Source organism: Panthera uncia, chromosome C2 (genome assembly GCF_023721935.1).
Source record: "Panthera uncia isolate 11264 chromosome C2, Puncia_PCG_1.0, whole genome shotgun sequence".
Taxonomy (NCBI): Eukaryota; Metazoa; Chordata; class Mammalia; order Carnivora; family Felidae; genus Panthera; species Panthera uncia.
This window is the reverse complement of record NC_064810.1, coordinates 117,125,208-117,135,192: the sequence shown is the minus strand read 5'-3', so window position 1 is coordinate 117,135,192 and position 9,985 is coordinate 117,125,208.

Below are 9,985 nucleotides of genomic sequence, written 5' to 3'. Positions count from 1 at the left end.
TCTAGAGGCTGAAAATCTAAGATTAACGTGCCAGCAGTGTTGATTTCCTCTGAAGTCTCTTTCCTTGGCTTGTAGATGGCTGTACATTTGCTGCCTGTTCACATGGTCTTTTCCCTATGACACCTCTGGTATCTGTTTATGTATCCAAATTTCCTCTTTTTATGAAGACATCAGTCAGATTGGATTAGGACCCATCCTAATGGCCTCATCTAACTTAATCAAGTTCTCTAAAGAACTTGCCTCCAAATATGGTTACATTCTGAGGTGCTGGGGGTTAGGATTTCAACATATGAATGTGTGTGTGTGGGGGGGGGGATTACAAATCAATCATAACAACTGTCATTGTAAGAAGAGATTATTTGTTGACAATACACATTAAATAATTCTCATACCAACTGATGTGTAACCATTCAGCTCAATTCTTAACATCAAGCTCTACCAGTTTAAGAATTTAGTCCCTCAAGATTGCACCCACTTCAGAAGCTATGCAAATAGGGTGCCAAGGATACTTACAGTTCTGCTCAGCAAACTAAACATTCTTGAGTTCCTGTGACTGCCTCCCTAGGTTTGATAACTCACTAGAACAAACCACAGAACTCAGGAAAGCATTTTACTTGTGATTACCAGTTTAATATTAAAGACATAACTCAGGAACAGTCAAATGGAAGAAGTGCACTACCTACCTTGCACCTTAATGAGTTCAACTGGGAAATTCTCTGAATCCCATCAATTAGGGGTTTTTAAAAAGATATTATTACATAGGCATGAAGTGATTAAATTGTTTCTCATTGGTGATTAACTCAATCTCCAGCCCCTCTCCCCTCCCTGGAAGTTTGGGGTGAGACTGAAAGTTCCAAGCTTTTAATCATGGATTGGTCTTTCTGGTGACCAGCCCCCATCCTGAAGCTACTAGAGGCCTGCCTTATCACTGAGGAAATTCCAAAGGTTTTAGGAGCTTTGTGTCAGGAACCAGGGACAAAGAAAAATATTTTATTATAGCGTATTTGTGCAAAAAGGTGACACACTGCTTTTAAACCCTTGATGAATACAGACCATAAAAAAGTCATTTAAAAGCTGTAGGTCTACCTTTTAAGAGATCAAATTTACCTTTAAAGCAGACTTTCTCTTCAAGAATGGCCTGTAAAGTGAATGCAAATCAATTTACTCTTACTCCTGGGAAAACTTCAGGTATCTTCAATGTAAGTATCTTAGAGAAGCTAAGCATTTTGTTTTGTAAACTGAATGTATCTAGGTGTTTGGTTTCTGCAGCATTTTTGGCTTCCTTGAAAGAAGTGTTTTTTTTCTCTTTGGATTTGGATTGCCATGTGTATTATTGTTGCTGTTTTTCCTTGAATTTGTTGGAACCTTTCTTTTGCACCTTCCAGTCACTACATGGCTTTTGTATTTATTGCCTAAGAATAACTGCTAATGTGATGCCTAATTATTGATTTTGTACTTTATATAAATGGACTAATACAGAATGTACCATCTTGTCTGGTTTTTCCTCATTTTGTGAAATTTATCCATGTTGTTTAACACAGTTGTAAATTGTTTTATCATATATATTGCTATATCATATTCCATGGTGCGAATATACCACAATTTATTCTTTGTTAATGGACATTGGAATATTCTTCAGTTTTCTGCTATTACAGTATGGCAATAAATATGTCTGTTGGTGAATGAATCCATGAGTTTTCTCTTGGGTATAATCTTAGAAACAAAACTGCTAGGTCACAGGGTATGCATACGTTCACCTTTAGTAGACACAGCCAAACAGTTCTCCAAAGTACCAATTGACATTCCAACCAGTATTGTATAAGAGGTAGGATTTCTCCACATTTTTGTCAAGTCTAGTATTAAAGGTGAGATTTATTGTTTTTAAATGCCTTCTTAAGTCTTCTGCTTGTTGTCTCCCTCCCCCACCAACCATCATTGGGTTTTTTTCTGATTGATTTCTAGGAGTTCTTCACATAATCTGGATACCAGTCTTTGTCAAATATGTGTATTGAAAATACTTTCTCCTACTCTGGGTTACTTAATCATTCTCTTAATGAATACAAGTTCTTAATACAGACCGATTTATCATTTTACCTTTATGTTTAGAGCTTTTGGTATTTATTAAGAACTCTTTACTGATGTGTAACAAGATTAATCTTGTCCAAAGAAAGGTATGGCCCTCATCCCAGTAACTTAGTTACTGGGAGGTAACTGTAAGCCCTTGGAATGTCCTGCCTCAAAGGAGTGTCTTTGTTTACCTGGGGGCTTTAAACCATGCCAAGTAGTCTATACTAACAATGTGATTTATGGTGAGGGCCTTGTCCCATGTGGTATCACACTGACCTCTGGAGGAGCAGAAGACTAAGATCAGCAATATGGGAAGAGAGCCATGTCTATGTAACTTACCCCCCAAAAAACACCGGGCACCAAGGTTTGGTTGAGCTTCCCTGGTTGACAACACTCTGTCTGCATCACCACGTATCACTGTTGGGAGAAGCAAGCACTGTTCACACAATGCCACTGGGAGAGAACAACTAGAAACTCTCTATACCAGGTCTCTCCTGTACCCTGCCCTATGTACCTTTTCCTGCTGCTGATTTTAATCTGCATTTACCATGGTATAAACTGCAACCATGAGTATACCAGCTTTGCTGAGCTCTGTTATTCCCTGGGGGTGATCTTAGGGATTTCCTGAATCACAACCTATTATAAGTCAGACAGAAGTTCTCCTGTTACCTTTGAAAAGCTTTAGTATTTTATCATTCACATTTAGTTTGTAATTCCTAAAGGAATTACAATTGATTCTGGTATTTGGCATGTGAAGACAGATCAAGATGTACATGGTTTTTCATAATATTCACTTGATCTTGTATCATTTATTATAAAGACCACCTTGGGAACTACACTGTTTAATCACTTTTGTTGTAAGTCAGCTGACCACCTGTGTGTTTTTACTGTTTGTATTTACTAAGTACTCCAGTGTTTTGTTCTTTAAGAATAACTCGGTCATTCCTCATTCTTTGTAGATATGTCTGAGTTTTCAGCTTGTCAATTTAATTAAAAAAAAAAAAAAAACACACAACTTGGGATTTTGATGGGGGTTATGCTGAATTATAAATTAACATCTTTATAATATTAAATCTACTAATCTTTCAACATGGTATATCACTCTCTCCATTTATTTAGAACTTTGTCTTTCAATGATTTGTAATTTCCAGTGTAGAGTTGGTGTCCATCTTTCTTTCTTTAGCATTATTCCTATCTTTAGATTTATTCCTAAAAAACATATTTTAAATGATGCTGCTGTAACTTATATATTTGGTATGTATAAAAAACCCAAAGAATCTACAAACTATAAGAATTAATGAGAAATATAGGGGCTTCTGGGTGACTTAATCAGTTGAGCGTGTCAGACTCTTGGTTTTAGCTCAGGTCATGATCCCAGTGTCACACTAGGCACTGAATGTGGAGCCTGCTTAGGATTCTCTCTCTCTCTCTCTCTCTCTCTCTCTCTCTCTCTCTCTCTGCCCCTCTCACATGTGTGCTCTCTCCCTCTCTCTCTCTTTCTCTCCCTCTCTCTCTCTCCCCCCCAAAAAAGAAAGAAATGTAGACTTGTTGTTGTTATGAAGATAATAAAAATACTTTAGTGCTACATATAAGCAACAAATAGAAATCAAAATATAAAAAAGATAGGCTAATGTTTTATTAGAGAAAAATATTTCTCTTTATGGCTTTTACAAACTTAAGAGGAATTTGAGAATAATTTTTATTTTATTTTTAAATTTTTTAATGTTTATTCATTCTTTGAGAGAGATAGAGAGCATGAGCAGGGGAGAGGCAGAGACAGGGAGACACAGAATCCAAAGCAGGCTCCAGGCTCTGAGCTGGCAGCACAGAGACCGATGAGGGGCTCAAACTCACGAACTGTGAAATCATGACTGAGTCAAAGTGGGACGCTTAACCGACTGAGCCACCCAGGTGCCCCAAGAGAGTAATTTTTAAAATAGAGCTTTTAAAATACTATCCCTGAAATTTCCTTTGCAATTATTTCCAGTTTTAAGAGAAAAAACAATGTAAGAAATGTAAGTCATTGGTAGTCATCTTGGTAGAAACATATATTCCAATAAATGAATAAACATTCATATTATAATTTAATGATTTTTATAGGAAAGTTTTTTACTATTTACTATTGGTTATCTCTTTGGTATTTGAGACAAACACTGAACTTTTTCTTTTTTAATGCAGATTACATTACTTTGCTTCAATGTCTTTCATTACATACAGTTCAAAAATTGAGTACTAGTATCTTAAAGACTTACAAATCAAAACTTAATAACAAAAACTAAAATCTGCTCTTATTTAGAGTTTAAAGCTTGCTTTTAGACAAATCCTAGGACTTCGATTACTGTATTTACTACTAAGTCGGCAAACTTATAACTGCAATTAGATTCTATTTTATTTTAGAATGATATATTATCTATAAAGACAAATTAATTATGACATTCCAGTTTAATCTACTAAGTTGCTATTTTTAATTTGTCAACAAGTTCTAATAATGGTCTTGTTACCTTGTGATTAGATTAGCACACCATATATTTATATATAATTATTTAAGTTCTAAGTATCAGGCTAATCTTCAAGGAAGCTTAATTATAATAAATAAATATGTACTATTTTGTGATTAATTCCTGGCTTCTCAAAAAAAAATAACTAGAACTCTATTTCCTAAGGGGGAAAAAAAGAGGAAAAAGTCCTGCATATCAATCCACTTTCTTTAGTAAGTACAAGGTAGCACAAGGACAGAAAGTAGAAGATGGTCTGTCAAATCAGACAGATCAGTGAATCAGTTACATTTCAAAGAAAGTAAATCTGTTGTGGACTAATAGTTCAATGGGCCACACTCTGGAATTAGATTACATTGGATGATATGACATCTCTACAGTTAGTTCCTGTGATAATATGATTTATGACAACCTTGGAATTTCCTGAGCATAAGAGCAATGGAAACATCGATTGTTATATTTTTTCTGTCTTCAGTTCCTGAAAGAACTTCAGAGCCATAAAGGTAAAATGAGTGTCTTGTTATTCATAACATGCCTCTTTCCACCACAACTGGGTTTACATTAATGGGTTACTTTTGAAAAGCACTGAAGGATGGGGGCTGGTTGCCAGGTGAACTAACCAGGAATAGAGGGTTAGAACTTTTAGTCTCACCCCTTGATAAGAACAGAGAAGAGGGAAGGGAGGAGCTAGAGGCTGATCAGTCACTAGCGGATGGTGATTTAATCAATCATACCTATGTAATAAAGCCTCTATAAAACCCCAAATAGATGTTTTGAGAACTTCCAAGTTGGTGAACACATGGTCAGGGAAACTGGCACACTTGGGAGGGGCATGGAAGCTCCTAGTCCTTTTCCCATACCTTGCTGTATGCATCTCTTCCATCTGACTGTTCCTGAGTTACATCTTTTAAAAAAAATTTTCTAATGTTTATTTATTTTAGAGAGAGACAAAGCACAAGTGGGGGAGGAGCAGGGAGAGAGGGAGACACAATACAAAGCAGGCTTCAGGCTCTGAGCTATCAGCACAGAGCCCTACGCAAGGCTTGACCCCATGAACCGTGAGATTATGACCTGAGCCAAAGTTGAACGCTTAACCAACTGAGCTACCCAGGTGCCTCGAGTTACATCTTTTTGTAATTCATCAGTAATCTAATGAATAAAATGTTACTCTGAGTTTTGTGAGCCACTCTAGCAAATTAATCAAAACCAAGGAGAGGGTATGTGAGAGAAGATAGGTGATAACCTGGACTTGCTACTGGCATCTGAAGCGGAAGCACAGACAGTCTTGTAGGACTGAACTCTTAACCTGTGACACAAAGAAGGGGTCATGGGAATCTCTGATTTATAGCTGGTCATTCAGAAGCACAGGTAACTACCTGGTCTACCAGGTAGACAGTGTCAAAATTGAGTTAAATTGTAGGACACCCACTTGGTGTTGGGAGAATTACTTGTTGATATGGGGAACCCCCCAACACAAACACACACACACACACACACACACACACACACATCCCATATGTTAGAATTGGTGGCCACAATCTTTAGTGTTCCAAATGGGAATTCTTAATTAATTACCTACAGGGTTTATAAGCCCTTTTGTAAGGAAAAACAAAAAAACATATCTCAACTATATAATTTTGAATACTAAATACATATTATGTTTGATACCCAAGTACAAAACATAAATAGCCTTCTTCAGCTGTGGATCATCTTTACAACTGGCACAGCCATTAGGCTAAAGACTATGGCATGACAGGTCTTTTACCTATACATGTGATTTCCATTAAGGGATCCAGTAAAGATACCTTGCTTAGAAGTCCAAGCTTTAGCTACTCAGAGGATGCTTTTGCTCTGTAAAGGGCAGCTGAGGCTCCTCTTCAAGCTTTCTGGCAGGCTTGCTTAGCCACAGCAGTGGGCTGTAGCTGCCTTCATTCATCAGCGGTGGCCAGTAGATTCATTCACCATCTACAAGCCAGTAGATGCAGAGAGGTAAGCCAGTAGATGCAGAGAGGTAAGAGACATAGGATGTAAGGCTTAAGAAAACAGGCTGTTAAAGGAGAAAGAAGCAAAATTATTTCAGTGCACACAACTTACTCTCCCAAAAGGAGTTCAATGCAAATATAATGTTGGTAACTTCAGGAATTTCTAACTTGTTTATGCTCCTTCAATATTGCTTAGACCTCACTATTTATCACAGACATATAATAAAACTGGTATATATCTCTGTCTCATCCACTGGACTTGGAGAACCCATACCCTCAGATTCTTGAACTTGGGGTGGAACTGAATAAAGGGAACTTTCCATATGTATGCCAATCCATAAAATAGGTAATAATAATGTTAACTTACAAAGGTGTACACATTTTGGGTTAACTTTTCAAAAGATCTTAATAACTGGGTATGAAAGTAACCTCTCATTGAAATGGTGTTAATTTTTCTGTATTTTCACATATTATTTCCTTTGCTGAAACAATGTGGGAAAAAAACAGAAGTATTCAAAATTTACTACAAGAAAAACATGCCTCTCTGGATCAGCCTAGCCAATAACAATGAATATTAATTTGAATTAATATAAATCATGAATTAAAGGTTCCAGTTGCATTTGAGCTAAATTGCATTGTTTTGCACAAGTCAGAAAACTACATAATTCAATTATAACAAGCAAAGTCCTCTGGTGTTTATGAGTTTTATACATCCAATGGAGTCAACTGTTTGATGATAGTGAACCTGTCCTAAAAATTACCAACATCTAGTTTTTTATTTCAAATACAATAAAATGTGTTTAAAATACCATTAAAACACTGTACACAACCTGTCCTTAAAGTAATCAAATATATACCAATTAGATTATTAACATTACTTGGTAAAGAGTTACAACTAACGCTGTCAAGTGTTTGAACTGTAGGCAATGGAGTTAGAAACCAAGGAAAAGATCCTGTCATTTGTGGGAAAATGACTGTGTAAGTCTTTTAACTACACTGAGAGTAATATATTATTTACATTTTTATAGATAACTATAAGATAACTGTAAGATTCAACAGCTAACTTAGAAACACAAATGTGGCACTAAAGAAAATGGACAGAGGGAATTGTATTTGTATCTGCCTCATTCTTTTCTTCTCAGTATCCCCATCTCAGCAAATAATAAATCTAGTGGGTTAGGATAAAAACCACACAGTGAGAGCTGTTGCTTCCCCTTCTTTCACATCCAAACCTTGAGTAAATTATGTTAGGTCTGTATTCAGAATATATCCAGAGTGTTCCCACCAGTGTCCTTGCTATCACCCATCCACCTATCCAGTAACTACTAGTAAACAACTTCTTAAAAAAATAATGTTTGAGGTACTTCAGTACACAGAGAATGGCCCTTTTGGCCTTTACAAAAGAAATAAACTTCTTACCTATCCTGAATCTCACTACAGTGCATTGTTCCAGGACATAACTGCCAGGGCACCTAAAAGTCAATATTGAGAAAATTAATGGCTAGGTAAGATTCTAGCAATAAATAAATAATATTCGCCCATGAAAACTTAAACTAAATGATAAAAATCCCAATCAATTTCCCAATCCCAATCCCATTTCGATAAAGTATTACTTTCTATAATTATTCAAAATTATGATATTTATATGTTGGTCATCTGTATATTAGTAACAGTCACAATGATTAAAAAAATTTTCCTGGATTGACTTAATTTTAGAACATTAGGACCACAAGATATGGAATAAATATTAATATACACACATTTTTTTTTTTTGCTGCAGCAAAGAATGATAACCAGTAAGACTTTTATGCCTAAAACCATTCTATATAAGAATAGAATTCTGTAGGTCTGGGTTTCTTAGTAGCATACCACTACTGACATTTTGGGCTGGTTAATTCTTTGTTGTTCAGAGTTGCTTTGTGTAATGTAGAATGTTTCACAATATCCCTGGCCTCCTCCCACTAGATACCCAGTAGCCCCCACTCCCTAGCTATGATACCAAAAATGTCTCCAGATATTGCCAAATATACCATGGGAGGGAGGCAATAGTCCCTGAGAACTATTGCTGTGAATGTAAAGGACAGAACAGAAATATAATGTAATACTTATTCAAGCAAAGTGTTAGTTCACTTTTTAAAAATGGATGATGAGTATCAAAATACTATATTTAATTCCATTGCATATATTTAAAGGAGTGACTGCTACTGTAAAATGCCATTTTACAATGCACTGGAAATTACATTATTGGCCATTATTTAAACTTATGGGGAAGAGCTTTGGATGTTAGCTTATATTCCATTAGTCAAAAGCATCCTGTAATTTATAGGATAGGTGGGTAATGTACTGTATCACTCACTTACTGATCTTTCTTCAAACCCTAATATAGTACTTAGAACACTCTTGAGTTTCTCTCTTATAGCTCTAAGCCTTTTTGTTTTTTACCTTGAGAAATGTATTAAATTTTTGAACACTATCTTGATAAATGTCTAGAAAACTTAACTGAAGGTATCAAGGCTTTTACACAAATGTAAAATATTTAGAGACAAAGCAAGTATTTTCAAAATTCAATTTGTGTAGACTGGTAATCTTTTTTATTTCCACTCTTCAAATGACGCCTAGAGAAATCCAAGGATTTGGAGGCTGAGAATAGTTTAAGAACTCCCAAGATCTTGTCCACACATAGAAGCAATTCTCAAATCCTGTTACTAGTCACCTAACTAGTCTCTAAGTATGGTCCAATTCTCTCAGCTTAATCAGTTTACTGTCAAGGATGCTAATGGATTCATTCTAGCTATAAACATAAAAATGTATGGAGTGTTTTTGTTTTAAAGAATTTTCACATAAATTATCTGGTATTAATCAAACACATCTCCAGGACAGGTAAGAAAGATATCAGGGATAGGAAATTTTTAGTTTAGTGAATGACTTGCCTAGTTTACAATTCAGCAGTGGCAGTAGCAGCAGCAGAGTTGACATCTCCAGACTAATCACACCAAATGCTTTTCTTAGGAAATCCTCATTTGAGATTTTGCTCATAACTTCACATTGTATGGAGTTTGGGATGCTTGAAGGCAAATTAAATAAAATTTAATTTTATTAATTAATTAATAAGGTGGCGGAAAGTCCTTAGCTGTAGAAGCCAAATTTCTTAATCATTTTATACAAGGCTCTGAAGACTAAATCTTCCAAGTTGTCTGTATTCAATGTAGTATCATTTAAAAATCCCTTCTATGTTGAATATTGAATTCTTATATCAGGAAGGACAATACATTAAACTCAACAGTACTTTGCAAGAGGATGGCTTCTTTTTTTGCAATCAAGTAACTGTTGAGGACGATACAGTGAAGTAAATTTGATAATCCAGAACAAAGGTTTCTTATTAAGCCCTTGTAGAGTTTATCTATACATGCCAGTTACCAGTGTCTTCTGAAAATCATTGTT